The 14,833-nt window shown below is 45.5% G+C and overlaps 1 long non-coding RNA gene across 1 annotated transcript; it reads left to right on the top strand.

Annotated features, from left to right (window-relative positions):
* The first annotated feature begins 10,105 nt into the window (after nucleotides 1-10,105).
* On the top strand, nucleotides 10,106-12,421 carry LOC123059323 (uncharacterized). The gene is made up of 4 exons (XR_006427416.1): nucleotides 10,106-10,533; nucleotides 10,845-10,958; nucleotides 11,409-11,551; nucleotides 12,171-12,421. It is a non-coding gene; the product is annotated as an uncharacterized lncRNA (long non-coding RNA).
* The last annotated feature ends 2,412 nt before the right edge of the window (nucleotides 12,422-14,833 follow it).

A 14,833-nucleotide genomic window follows, 5' to 3' on the forward strand; every position in this document is an offset into this window, starting at 1 on the left:
AAACTTTCTAGAAAAGGAGTTTCTCTCGAAAGAAGTGAGTGGGAGGAAAGTAGAACTTGATGAGGTAACTGTACCTGCTCCTTTATTGGAAGGTAGTACATCACAGAAACCTGTATCTGTGACACCTACACCAATTAGTGAGGAAGCTAATGATAATGATCATGAAACTTCAGAACAAGATACTACTGAACCTCGTAGGTCAACCAGAGTAAGATCCGCGCCAGAGTGGTACGGTAATCCTGTTCTGGAAGTCATGCTACTAGATCATGATGAACCTACGAACTATGAAGAAGCGATGGTGAGCCCAGATTCCGCAAAATGGCTTGAAGCCATGAAATCTGAGATGGGATCCATGTATGAGAACAAAGTATGGATTTTGGTTGACTTGCCCAATGATCGGCAAGCAATTGAGAATAAATGGATCGTCAAGAAGAAGACTGACGCTGACGTTAATGTTACTGTCTACAAAGCTCGACTTGTCACAAAAGGTTTTCGGCAAGTTCAAGGGATTGACTACGATGAGACCTTCTCACCTGTAGCGATTCTTAAGTCTGTCCGAATCATGTTAGCAATTGACGCATTTCATGATTATGAAATTTGGCAAATGGATGTCAAAACTGCATTCCTGAATGGATTTCTGCAATAAGAGTTGTATATGATGCAGCCGGAAGGCTTTGTCGATCCAAAGGGAGCTAACAAATTGTGCAAACTCTAGCGATCCATTTATGGACTGGTGCAAGCCTCTCGGAGTTGGAATAAACGCTTTGATAGTGTGATCAAAGCATTTGGTTTTATACAGACTTTTGGAGAAGCCTGTATTTACAAGAAAGTGAGTGGGAGCTTTGTAGCATTTCTGATATTATATGTAGATGACATATTACTAATCGGAAATGATATAGAATTTCTGGATAGCATAAAAGGATACTTGAATAAAAGTTTTTCTATGAAAGACCTCGGTGAAGCTGCCTACATATTGGGCATCAAGATCTATAGAGACAGATCGAGACGCTTAATTGGACTTTCACAAAGCACATACCTTGACAAAGTTTTGAAAAAGTTCAAAATGGATCAAGCAAAGAAAGGATTCTTGCCTGTGTTACAAGGTGTGAAATTGAGTAAGACTCGAAGTCCGACCAATGCAGAAGATAGAGAGAAAATGAAAGATGTTCCCTATGCTTCAACCATAGGCTCTATCATGTATGCAATGCTGTGTACCAGACCTGATGTATGTCTTGCTATAAGTCTAGCAGGAAGGTACCAAAGTAATCCAGGAGTGGATCACTGGACAGCGGTCAAGAACATCCTGAAATACCTGAAAAGGACTAAGGATATGTTTCTCATATATGGAGGTGACAAAGAGCTCATCGTAAATGGTTACGTTGATGCAAGCTTTGACACTGATCCGGACGATTCTAAATCGCAAACCGGATAAGTGTTTACATTAAACGGTGGAGCTGTCAGTTGGTGCAGTTCTAAACAAAGCATCGTAATGGGATCTACATGTGAAGCGGAGTACATAGCTGCTTCGGAAGCAGCGAACGAAGGAGTCTGGATGAAGGAGTTCATATCCGATCTAGGTGTCATACCTAGTGCATTAGGTCCAATGAAAATCTTTTGTGACAATACTGGTGCAATTGCCTTGGCAAAGGAATCCAGATTTCACAAGAGAACCAAGCACATCAAGAGACGCTTCAATTCCATCCGGGATCTAGTCCAGGTGGGAGACATAGAGATTTGCAATATACATACGGATCTGAATGTTGCAGACCCGTTGACTAAGCCTCTTCCACGAGCAAAACATGATCAGCACCAAAGCTCCATGGGTGTTATTATTTTATTTAACTCTAGTGCAAGTGGGAGACTGAAGGAAATATGCCCTAGAGGCAATAATAATGTTATTATTTTATTTCCTTATATCATGATAAATGTTTATTATTCATGCTAGAATTGTATTATCCGGAAACATAATACTTGTGTGAATACATAGACAAACCAAACGTCACTAGTATGCCTCTACTTGACTAGCTCGTTAATCAAAGATGGTTATGTTTCCTAACCATAGACAAAGAGTTGTTATTTGATTAACGGGATCACATCATTAGGAGAATGATGTGATTGACTTGACCCACTCCGTTAGCTTAGCACTCGATCGTTTAGTATGTTGCTATTGCTTTCTTCATGACTTATACATGTTCCTCTGACTATGAGATTATGCAACTCCCGTTTACCGGAGGAACACTTTGTGTGCTACCAAACGTCACAACGTAACTGGGTGATTATAAAGGAGCTCTACAGGTGTCTCCAAAGGTGAATGTTGGGTTGGCTTATTTCGAGATTAGGATTTGTCACTCCGATTGTCGGAGAGGTATCTCTGGGCCCTCTCGGTAATGCACATCACATAAGCCTTGCAAGCATTGCAACTAATGAGTTAGTTGTGAGATGATGTATTACGGAACGAGTAAAGAGACTTGCCGGTAACGAGATTGAACTAGGTATTGAGATACCGACGATCGAATCTCGGGAAAGTAACATACCGATGACAAAGGGAACAACGTATGTTGTTATGCGGTCTGACCGATAAAAGATCTTCGTAGAATATGTAGGAGCCAATATGGGCATCCAGGTCCCGCTATTGGTTATTGACCAGAGAGGTGTCTCGGTCATGTCTACATAGTTCTCGAACCCGTAGGGTCCGCACGCTTAACGTTCGTTGACGATATAGTACTATGTGAGTTATGTATGTTGGTGACCGAATGTTGTTCGGAATTCGGATGATATCACGGACATGACGAGGAACTCCGGAATGGTCCGGAGACAAAGTTTGATATATGGGATAATAGTGTTTGGTCACCGGAAGGGTTCCGGAAATCACCGGAAGGAGTTCCGGATGTTTCCCGAAATGTTTGGGTATGAGAACACTTTATTTGGGCCAAAGGGGATAGCCCACAAGGTTTTTGGAAAGCGCAAAAGGAAGTTTTGCGGAGTCCAGGGGCCAGACGCCAGGGTCCCTGGCATCTGGGTCCAGACGCCGGGAACCCTGGCGTCTGGCCCTGGAGTCCGAGAAGGACTCTTGCCTTTCGGGTGAAACCGACTTTGTGGAGGCTTTTACTCCAAGTTTCGACCCCAGGGCTCAACATATAAATAGAGGGGCAGGGCTAGAACCAAAGACACATCAAGAAACACCAAGCCGTGTGCCGGCAACCCCGTTCCCTCTAGTTTATCCTCCGTCATAGTTTTCGTAGTGCTTAGGCGAAGCCCTGCGGAGATTGTTCTTCACCAACACCGTCACCACGCCGTCGTGCTGCCGGAACTCATCTACTACTTCGCCCCTCTTGCTGGATCGAGAAGGTGAGGACGTCACCGAGCCGAACGTGTGCAGAACTCGGAGGTGCCGTGCTTTCGGTACTTAGATCGGTCGGACGTGAAGACGTACGACTACATCAACCACGTTGATATAACGCTTCCGCGGACGGTCTACGAGGGTACGTAGACAACACTCTCCCCTCTCGTTGCTATGCATCACCATGATCTTGCGTGTGCGTAGGAAATTTCTGAAATTACTACGTTCCCCAACACCAAAGGCTTCCATTGCTACGACCCAGAGTCCCATCGTGTGATCGTGTCCCGACATGTTTATTCTGATGAGGTTGTTTTTCCTTTTCGGCAGGCATCGACGCGTTCCTCGCCGTCTCCGGACGTCCCACCTCAACCGGTTTGTGGAGCCCTTTTGCTGCCTCTGCCATGTCGCTTGGGCGCGGCTGCAACCCCGCGGACTCTTCGTCCTCGGTCGTGGCCCAGCCGCCCTCGGCGTCTCCCTCGCTGGCTCAGGAGGAGCCGGCCTCCCGGGCCTCGCCGGTCTCTCACCTCTCGGCTCAGGAGGAGCCGGCCTCCCCAGGTCCGGTAGTGCTCCCGGCCTCGCCCCCAGCCGGGCCCTCGGGGCTCACGTACCCGACCATGGCATCACCCTCGGCTGCACTACTAGGGAAAACCCTAGCAGTAGCGCTGGTTTTGTGCTCACTAGTAGCGCGGGTAGGCGCGCTACTAATAAGGCGCTACAGCTATTGCTTAGCAGTAACGCGTGCCCGCACGCGCTACTGCTAGGACAAATAGCTCCAGCCTTTGTTCACTCCCACACTACTGCTAATGTAACTACTGGCAGCGTGTTTTCTCTCCATCGCTACTAGTATTCTTTATTTATTTTTTTATTTTTCATGTATTTATGCACCATCGTACAAATATTGGTACAATACCAATTATGAGGTTTACATCATTATGTCCATAACAATGTGTCAAATGAAGGTGGATTAGGTTCAAGTGGAGGCAATATGTGGTGCATGTCAAAAGTATACTACTAATCCAAACTTGATCTAGTTTGAACTAGTAATACTTTCGATGTGCACCAAATGTTGCCTCCACTTGAATCTAATCCGCCAGCACAAGCTATTTAATCATCATCATAGTCATTACCACAAACAGTATTTATTTAATCACCATTAAAACTAGCTAATAATAATCATCATAGTCATTACCACCAACACTAGCTATTTTATCATCATAGTAATAGTGTAGCATATCATCATCCTCAAACTCATTTCTAGCTAGCTAATCACTCCTGCTGCTCTATCTTAGGTAAAATAACATAAAACATGTGTAGCTCTCCTCCTTGATCAAGTTGGAGCATGCAGATGAACCTGTCTCCTAATCGTGGGTAGCGCATCTGTTTGCTGCCCCCTAGTACTTCTCTGCGCTTCTCCATCACACATTTGGTCCAGTCTTGCACTATTAAGCATCCGTCGCTAATCTTGAATGCACTAAAGTAATCTGTAGGATATCTTGGCCGCAAGCTAATAATACTCATGATACCTTTAGTCTCGATCCCATAAGGCACAATATTCATCGGGAGTCCCTGTTGAAGAACATCGTATGGTAACATACTTAGCAATGAAGTTTAGCTTCAAAAATAATGTATGGAAAAGATACACTAAGGACAAATTGTAAAACTCTTACCATCCTTCCTAAATAGATGTGACCATAGGTCATTACGAACACTATTGGTCGCACGTTTTCAGTACTAACATATTTCTAAGTCCAGGAAGAAAATTTGTCTTGATAGTATCAAGATCCTCAAGCCATGAAACATAATGGCTTAGCTCCTCGCAGCTTAGTTTAGCCCTGCGACAGTAATAGGTCATGTCTACCAAGCGCTGGACATGTTTGCTTGCACCGAAATAAGCTGACAATACAAATTAGTTGTCAACTATTTTTTTAATAAACAATATCAAAGACATAAATATGGTTGAGAAACTTACATAATGGTATAACTGAAGGCGTGTGCACATCGACCCAGATGTCGGTATTACCTTCAATATTATCTTCTGGACGAATATCAAAGGTGATAACCATATCAGGCTCAAATGCATAAGTCTTGCATAGTGCTCGCCATGTTTTGCATCCAAAATAGGTGTAGTCGTCTGAATTGTATAATTTTGCGTGGAAAATATAACCATGCTCGGTCTTCAAGTAAACTTTCTTTTCCTCCATAGTACGACTGAAACCTATCTTATCCAATACAAAAACTCTTGCATGGCAGGGGATACGCTAGTAGAATAGTAAAAAAAGACTTGTCATGCTTAATGTCATGCTTAAATTATAAGTTGAAGCAAATGAAGCAAATGTCATGCTTAATTACGAAAAAAGACTTGCCGTTGTGACTTACTGTATCCACTTCGAAGTTCTCGTCCAACTTGATGCTGAAGCGCCTATCATCATCTAGGAAGATTCCATCGCACAGGCCGCGCTCGTCTTCGCAGTATTTGCAAATACTGAAATCCTTTTCGTCGTCAGACATTTCCTATGTTCATAGTTGAAACATTAATTGAAAATCGATCGAAGACAACTATCAGGATACTCAACACACAAATCCGGGGCACTTGATATTTCCTACATATTCTGGCACAAGTCATGCCAAAATTCATGCAAAAATCCAGCATGACCTTTGCTAAAATAGGACATATCGAGCGCCTGAAATTTGCCGGAACGGAAATGAATCAACACTCCGGCAAAACATAGGCCACTCGGAGGTGTAACCTGCAAACATGACCGGCCACTTGGGCAAGCACATATCCTATTTGAGCAACACAAGATATACATTTCAAAATATCTTATAGACTCAAATTAGCATGCATTCAATAAGCAAAAGTAAATCATCTCATGCATCCGTACATTGTCGAATATTATCACTAATACATCCCGAATAGTGTCATACATATAACATCACTAATACAACTAAAACCCTAGCACACGACAGGTATCGGCGCGGGCGGTGGACACCCACAGAGAAGGAACCATCACGGGATCATAGCTCCAGTGAGATCCCTGGAGAACCTGCCAGGTATTGGAGAACCTGTGCTCCAACGCAAACAAGTAGCGACGGACGTGCGCGTCCTTCTCACTGACATGGTGACGCACCATCTCCGCGGGGTCCTCGAGCCTCTGGACCGTCACTGGCCCACGCGACCGCCACCAAAGAAGGTTTGGGTCAACGACAGGGGGGCTCCTCACCAACCTACGCCCCCCGGTAGGTAGCGCCTCCCAGTACCACCCCGGCGGAGCCCAGTCCCAGACATGGCCCATCTGGTCAAGCAGGTGTCGTCCTCCGCCGACTCGATGACAAGGATGCGGGATAGGCATCGTCCACGTCGATGCGAGAAAAATTACTTTAACTAAAAAATAGCAACAAGTTCTTACTAACTAGTTCTATTAATGCAACTAGTTCTTATTAAAAATAAATTTACTATAAATAAAAATAAATTAGTACCTAGTTCTTACTAACTAATTAGTACCTAGGAACTACTGCCCTAATTACCATCTAATTTGATGAAGCTAGGGGTGGAAAGTGGTAGCGGATATTCCAATTATCCAACTACAAAGTGAAATAAGTGGTCAAATTTTACTCATTTTATGATTCATCTTAGAAATTTGATTCGTTTCCACCCTTACATGAACCCTAACTCATTTGAGCCGCATCCGCATACGATTCGTTTCCACCCTTACATGGGCCCTAACTAATTTGATGCAACTAAAATATAAAGAAACCCTAGGCAGAGGTAGGGGAGAGGGAGGAGTAGGCGTGCTCACCTCAGGTGCCTGCGACGAGGGAGGGGCAGGCGGTGTCGAGGTCGGGGTCGGGGCTCGGGCGCGCGGCGGATGGCGGCGTCGAGGTCGTGGTCGGGGGCGGCGTCCGGGGCGGCATTGAGGTCAGGGGTTGGGGCGGTGTTAAATTTGGGGTCGGGGGCGGCGTAGAGGGTGTGCGGAGAGCGCGCGGCGGACGACGGGCAACAGCGGCGGCGAGAGTGGAGAGCTGGATTTGGGGGAAGTGGTCGTGGGGAAGGACGAACCCCGTGGTTAAGTCAGAAGTAGTAGTAGCGCGTTCTAGAATGCGTGCTACTGCTACGTTAGCTACAACGCGTTCTGGGATACACGCTAGTGCTACTCCTTTAATTTTTCCCCTTTTTCATTTAGTTTTCTTCACATTTTATTTTTTTCCTTTCACCTTATTCTATTTCTTTCATTTTCAATTACCTTTCTATTTGCTTTCCATTTAATTTTATATCCTTTAGCAGTAGCGAGTTTAGATTAAAACGCGCTGCTACAAAGAAAGTAGCGGTAGCGGGGTTCGATATAGGTCGCTACTACTATGTGTAACCTATCGGCTAAGCCGTGGGAATTTTAGTAGTAACGTGTTTAGAACAAGACGCGCTACTGCTAAAACTTTATCTACAGCACGGTTTGCACAGGCGCGCTACTGCTACTTAGCACCAGTGTGCTTTTTTGACCCGCGCTACTGCTAAAGTTCTGTGTATAAGGTTTTCCCTAGTAGTGTTGGGTCACCACTGGCCTCGCCGACCCCCTTGCTGGCTCAGGAGGAGCGGTGCCTCTCGGCCCCATCGGCGCCTTCGTCGCTGCCCATGGCCGGGCCCTCCGGTGCCTCTTCGGCCAAACCGTCGGCCTCGCCGTCCGCGCCCTCTACTCCGACGCCTGTGGCCTCGCCCACGTCTTCATTATCATCTGCGCCGATGGTTGTGGCCCCTCGCCGCGGTCCACGCCCACCTCCTCCACCGCCTCATCACTCATGGTGATGTGTGCCAAGGCTGGGGTGCATCAGCCGAACCCGCGCTACCCGAACCTCAATGTCACGACCATCTCTCCAGTTCCGCGCTCGGTGCGTTCTGCGTTGAGTGATCCGCATTGGACCACCGCCATGAGCGCTGAGTATGATGCTCTTGTCTCCAAGTGGACTTGGACCCTCGTTCCTCGTCCTCCTGGAGCGAATGTCATCCCCAACAAGTGGGTTTTTCATCATAAACTCCTCCCGGACGGTTCTCTCGACAGGTACAAGGCTCACTAGGTTGTCCGTGGCTTTGCAAAGCGTGCCGGTGTTGACTTCTTCGAGACTTTTTCTCCGGTTGTCAAACCCGCCACGATCCGTATTGTCCTCCAGCTGGCCGACTCTCGTCGATGGCCCGTACATCAACTCGACATCAACAATGCTTTCTTGTACGACCATCTTCAGGAGCGAGTTCTCTGTCAGCAGCCGTCCGGGTTTGTTGACCCTTAGCGTCCAGATGATGTCTGCCTGTTGTCACGGTTGTTATACGGGCTCAAACAGGCTCCGTGTGCGTGGTACTAGTGCACCGCGGCGTTCCTCGGCCTTCTCGGGTTTTGTAGCACCACCTTTGACACGTCGTTGTTCGTGCTCCATCAGTCTGTTTCATGTGGCTATGCTTCTGCTATACGTCGATGATATTGTCATCACTACCTCCCGAGAGGATCTTCTTCGCGACATCATCGGTCGTCTTAGCTCTGAGTTTCGTCTGAAGGACCTAGGCATGCTGCACTTCTTCCTCGGCATTAATGTGTGACGCGGTGCCTCTGGGTTCTTTCTTCATCAGGGGCAGTATGCTCTTGAGCTTGTGGACCGTGACGGCATGACTGACTGCAAGCCGGCCGCCACGCCTGCTAAGGCCAAGCCGAAGCTCTCCGCCACCGCTGGCCAGCCCGCTGCTGACGCCGCCCTCTATCGCAACATTGTTGGCGCTCTTCAGTACCTCACGCTCACCAGACCATACATTCAGTTTGCGGTGCAGCAAGTTTGCTTGCATATGCACTCGCCCCGTGATTTTCACTGGTCTCTGGTTAGGCGCATTCTTTGGTACATTTGCAGCACGCCGACCTACTGTCTTCGTCTCCGCGCCTCCGCCTTGACTGAGCTCATTGCATATACTGACGCGGATTGGGCTAGCTGTCTTGACACTCGACATTCACACCTGGCTATTTTGTCTTCTTCAGTGACTTTCTTATCTCATGGTCCTCTAAACGACAACCTACTGTCTCCCGTTTGAGTGCTGAGGCTGAATACCGGGCCGTTGCCAACGTGGTCGCGTAGACCTATTGGCTTCATCACCTTCTTGGTGAGCTTCGGATTACCCTTTCGAAAGCTACTGTGGTCTTCTGCGATAACGTGTCGGCCACCTACCTCGCGGCTAATTCGGTGCAGCACAAGCGCACCAAACACGTTGAGCTCGATGTTCACTTTGTGCGCGAGAATATTCAGTTGGGTCAGCTTCGTGTTCTTCACGTACTGACTACCCAACAATTCGCCGACATCCTGACCAAGGGGTTGGCAACTGCTGCATTCACTACCAGAAACCATACTTTTCCTGTGAGTAGTATATTTTCCTGTGAGGCCCGAAGCCCCTCACAGGAATAATAATATTCCCGTCGGGCAAATTTTCACTCTCAGGAAAATATTGTACTTTCCTGTAGGTCTTGTTGAGCCCCTCAGGAAAATATGTTTTCCTGTGTTGTCCAGCCCACAGGAAAAAGTATTTTGAGCCCAGCCCGCCATCGCACCACCGCGAAACAGGCCTGGGGCTGAAAATTCTTAGTTCGCGCCGTTTTTTCCCCTTTTGGCGCCTCAAGCGAAACTTACTCGCGCCAGCTTATATTAACCTGTGTTGTATGGGCCTACAGCAAAGTATACAAAGAGAGATAAGGAGAAGACCCTAGAAAAAATCCCCCACTTCTCCTCTTTCCCCATCTCGTCTGCTCCATGGCCGCCGCCTTCCTCCGCAGCCGCATTCCTCCGACTTCCTCGCCACAACCGCCGCCGTCATCGACAGGGAACTCGTTCCAGCGCTGCTAGCCATCAGCTCCTCCAATCTCCACCCCCGCTCATCGCCCAGCTCCTCCACCGCTGCCCGAGTCAACCTTCGTCCGCCATCCCCGATCTCCTTCCATCCCGAACCACCACCGTCGCTCTGCCTCCACCTCCCTCTGCCGCCGCATCCCACTAACCTTGGACCACCCCAACAGGGCTGCCCTGTACGCGTTGCCTGCTCCCCGTGCTCCATGATCCAGATCCGGGTCACTCTCCCGTCGCACGAATAGCAAGCCACCCGCTACTCCTCCAACATGACACCAGCAGGCTCCTCCTCTCCCTTTCGTCCAAATCACCTGATCCGTTTTACTGTGGTAAGTCTCAATCTGGGTCATCCAAAAACAGCAGTCAGAATCTTATCTATTCATACAAATTTATGTATAATTAATCTAGGTCTTTGGGCGGCAGGATCTTGATTTACTTTTTTGCGTGGCTTATTGCTTGAAAGATTAGCCGTATGGGTGAGAAAATAAGGACCCTTTGCATTTGTTTGGAGTGTATTGATTTATTCAGTTTTCATTTTGCAAGAAAGAGCTTTGTTTACTCTCGTATCTAAATTTTTAGATGCTACTGTTAAGTGTACTATCAGTAGTCTCATTTATCGTTGCTAGTTATGTGCTTTCAGGAACTCTCCGAGAATTAAGGAACTCTCTACTTTTATCGGAACTCTCGGCCTTGTTGTCTCCTCTGTCTGTTCTCTTCTTTGAGGAACCTGAAGATGTTGTTGGAGAAAAGGAAGGTACATGCTTGTTAAACTGACTTATAGCATAGAAATCTGAATGTTGTGTGTTTATATTCGCTTGCTAGTGTCTTGTAGTTGACCCAGGCAGATGCCACAACCTGAGGCTTGATTGCTTGCTTTTTATTATCAGAAAAAAGAGAGGCACTTTTCAACTTGAGATGGTTGCACCATCCAAACGAATTAACTTCATGCAATTTGCTTGTTTCAAAATAACACAAGCCGATTTTGCTTCTGGAACTCAGCACACTAACTTACTCCATAGGTTATTATTGTTGTAGATTAGAACTAAAAACTGAAAATAATATCCTTGATGGAAGTGATGACTGTTTTGCATTTTTTTCTTAATTACTTGCTGTCTATGTCTTACGGCTATCTACCAATGATTACACTATCAGACTGATGGTTCATGAGTGTGTATATGAAGTAATTCTTTCCTGCTTGTTTTAGGCGTAAAAAGGGTAAGGCGTCATGGACTAGTGGTAAAACAAGCTTTCTGGTACCAATGATGAAAGGGTGTGGATGCAGCAAAGTTATGTGGTCAAAATTGATGAACAAAGAAGTTGCAGCATGCAAATCAAAACCTATCTCAGGTACCTCTCACACTAAGGCGGTGTATATGCTTGTCTTGATGTGGTGATTATCTCACAAATACTTAGGTGTGTTGGTTCTTACCTTATTATTTGCTATTCTCATCATTTATTCAATGCATTACTTATTGACGATGAGGGGAGTACAAAGAAGGCCGAAACCTCATTAAGAATGCCTCCTAATGGATGCAAGGTCGAATTTAAAGCGACTGGTGCATTTTTAGTGTTAATTACTCATATTCTTTTCCCCTAAAAGCACTACACTAGCTATAGTATAACATCCAATGATTATTGTGCTGCCATATGCCATATCTCAAATTTACAAACAAAATACTGAGTGGGCATTCTTTTTTCTTCCATATTTCTTGATTGGCCTAAGTGTTTTTCTCAATGAAGTGTCATGGTATTTAAATTGTCAACAAGCAGAGCAGATTATGTTCTTAATCACCTTAATACACAATTTCTCATGCTAACAGCAATGAGAGCATCAATGTTGTAGGTAGGGACCATAGTATGCACACTATAATGCAACTTCTATTGATTCAGATATCTACCTGATGTTGCTCATCTTCTCTTGATTTTTCAATATTAGTTCTCCCTAATGTTGTACCTGAATTCGCAGGGAAACACCTATTCATCTCATGTTAGTTTGGAGGATGGTGCTATGGACAACCACAACAATGGCAACACTGTATGCAACATTGATGGTGGGAACATCGGTGGTAGTCCAGATGACTTAGGAACTTATGAACTGATGAATGTAGGTGATGGATGAAAATTTAGAGTGGTGGTGCCAATGAATTTGTACAACTGTTATGTTATTGCCTTTGAGGAAGTAAACTTTTCACTTGTCAAGTGCAAAATGTCAGATCATTGTTTGCTCTATATATATGTATATGTGTGTTGTATGTATACTGATCTCGGATGCATGCACATAGGTATGATATGGATAACATGCAAATTCTGTTTTCATTTATCCTGGGTGTTTACCCATAAGGAAAATGCATGTTTCCCTGTCGGCTGGCTGTCACAAAAGGTCTGTTTCTAAACCTGACGAATCAAGATTTTCCTGAGAGTAGCCGACAGGAATAGCCGCCAGGAAAATAATTCCTGTCGGTTAACCGTCAGGCATTAGAGGATTTCCCTGTCGTTTTAATCCTGACGGATTTTGCCTGTCGGCTGACCGACAGGAAATAGTTTCCTGACGGTAATCTGAATTTTCCTGTGGGTTTCTGGCCGTCGGGAAAAGTGCAGTTTCTGGTAGTGATTCTAGGAGTTTTTGTTCCAGTCTTTGCATCGTCGATGCCGACGCTTCGACTGCGGGGGGTGTTGAACTGGGACATATCTGTATTTATTACTGACTGATTCTTCTATCATCTCTAGCCTTGTATATTTTAACTCCTAGAGATATTGTAGGGTTAGTTAGCTTGCCACGCAAGACATCACCTATATATATTGTAACAGACTCTGATGAATATAATTGAGTTGCATTCTATAGTCTTCTGCAGATGGGTAGTTTTGTGATTTTTTTTGTTTGGTAATTTATTATAGAATTCCTCGCGTGGCCATCGCCGGACATCTGTGACCTCCATCCAACAATCGATAAGGCTTCAGAGCTCTGTTGACTTTAATGGCGTCGCGATTCAACTTGGCATCCCGAGGCAATGAACAAGCCACGAAGTGGCCGCGCATAGTCCTAATCGGCCACGCCATCATGGCTGCAGCTCCCTCTGCTACTCACACTGCCCACTAGTGCCTCTTTCCCCGCTGCATCCGGCGGCCCTGTGCATGCCAAGACTGCCGCTTCCCGTGTCGGCGGCTCGGCATCACCTAGATATGCGTTGCTTGTGCCTCGTGGCAACAAAATCACTACGATAGGTTTCGGCGAGATATGATCGGAGTTGTGACTGCTTGTGTGCTGTTGCCGTCCTGTGTAGGTATACGTACGAGTGATAGTAGGGAAGCCATTGGGTGCTAACATGACTGTTCATCTGGACATGATCGATTAATCTGGGAGGCTAGCTTGGCTAGCTTCGTGCTTATTTCATTGGACAAAAGTACTGGCCTGCAACGATCTCTTTCTACGCACAATCGTCTCTTCGTTGCATGTCATCTCCGGCCGGAAGTATTCGCCCGGATCAGGCCAGCGCTAACAGTCTCAGAATGGATGGATCGTGCGGTCAAAGCAGGAGAAGAAAACACAGCGTTTTCAGAGTTTGCATGTAGAGTTTTAGTATATTTGTCTAGTGTATGTTCCGATTTTACCCCTTGAAGAAAATATACTACTGATTTTGTCTAGTAGTATCAATGGATCTAATCCATTGAATAACTAAAAATGAACGGCTCCTATTATTTAGATGTACCGTAAAAGTTCTTTTTTTTATTATCTCAAAATGTAGTATCAAGAGAATGCAAAACATTATGATGCAAAAAGCCAAACACAAGAAGTCTGGCAAAAGAAAAAGGAACAAAACTTACAAATAGGCATCAGTAAATTCCTATAGACCGACAAAATGCCTATGTCAAAAGTGTTAGTGGATTGATCCAGAGGTTATGTTACCACCCATGTTGGGCAAAAAAAAACTTCGTAGCTGCCTGCTCCTTGCGAAAATAATCTGGATCTAAAATAGTCATGTGTTTGTAGGAGCCCTTTTGGGAGTTGGAAGAAAGAAAGCATATAGAGAATCATATTTGTGAGGAAAGAGTTGATCAAAACCAGCCGTCCTTCAACTGAGAGCAGCTTGCCTTTCCAACTGCTCAACCGTTTCTTCAAAGGCTCCTCTAAATGCTTTCACTCTGTAATGGTGAGACCGCGATAGTGGATCGGTATTCCCTTCTTTTGCTCTCGATTATCTATGTCTTTCATTCATTTGCATCCAAAACAACAACAGTGGATGGTTTGGTACTCAACATCTGACATTTGAAACCCCATCAGTATATGCCTTAGGGAATGTGCTTCCGGATGCCTTGCATTCCCAACACGTCATACGCACCGGAAGTTTTCTTGATTTCCTTGCTCTATCTTTCTGCCAACTCTCCACTGAATTTGGCCATTTTCGAGAGCATCTGATAGGCAGGAGGGTGGTATGATGAAGAATATGAGGTAAGTGAATGTTGTGTTGGGGTTAGAGTCAAAAGTTTTAAAATTGATGGACACCTTTGAAAAAACAAAGTTGGTAGGTACGTTATGTTATATACTTTAACCTCGAATCAATGTCATATCTTTTTTGTGTGTTGTTAGAATCAATGCCATATCTGTAGTACCAACATGATCTCAAATCTTCA

This window comes from Triticum aestivum, chromosome 3A (genome assembly GCF_018294505.1).
Source record: "Triticum aestivum cultivar Chinese Spring chromosome 3A, IWGSC CS RefSeq v2.1, whole genome shotgun sequence".
Lineage (NCBI taxonomy): Eukaryota > Viridiplantae > Streptophyta > Magnoliopsida > Poales > Poaceae > Triticum > Triticum aestivum.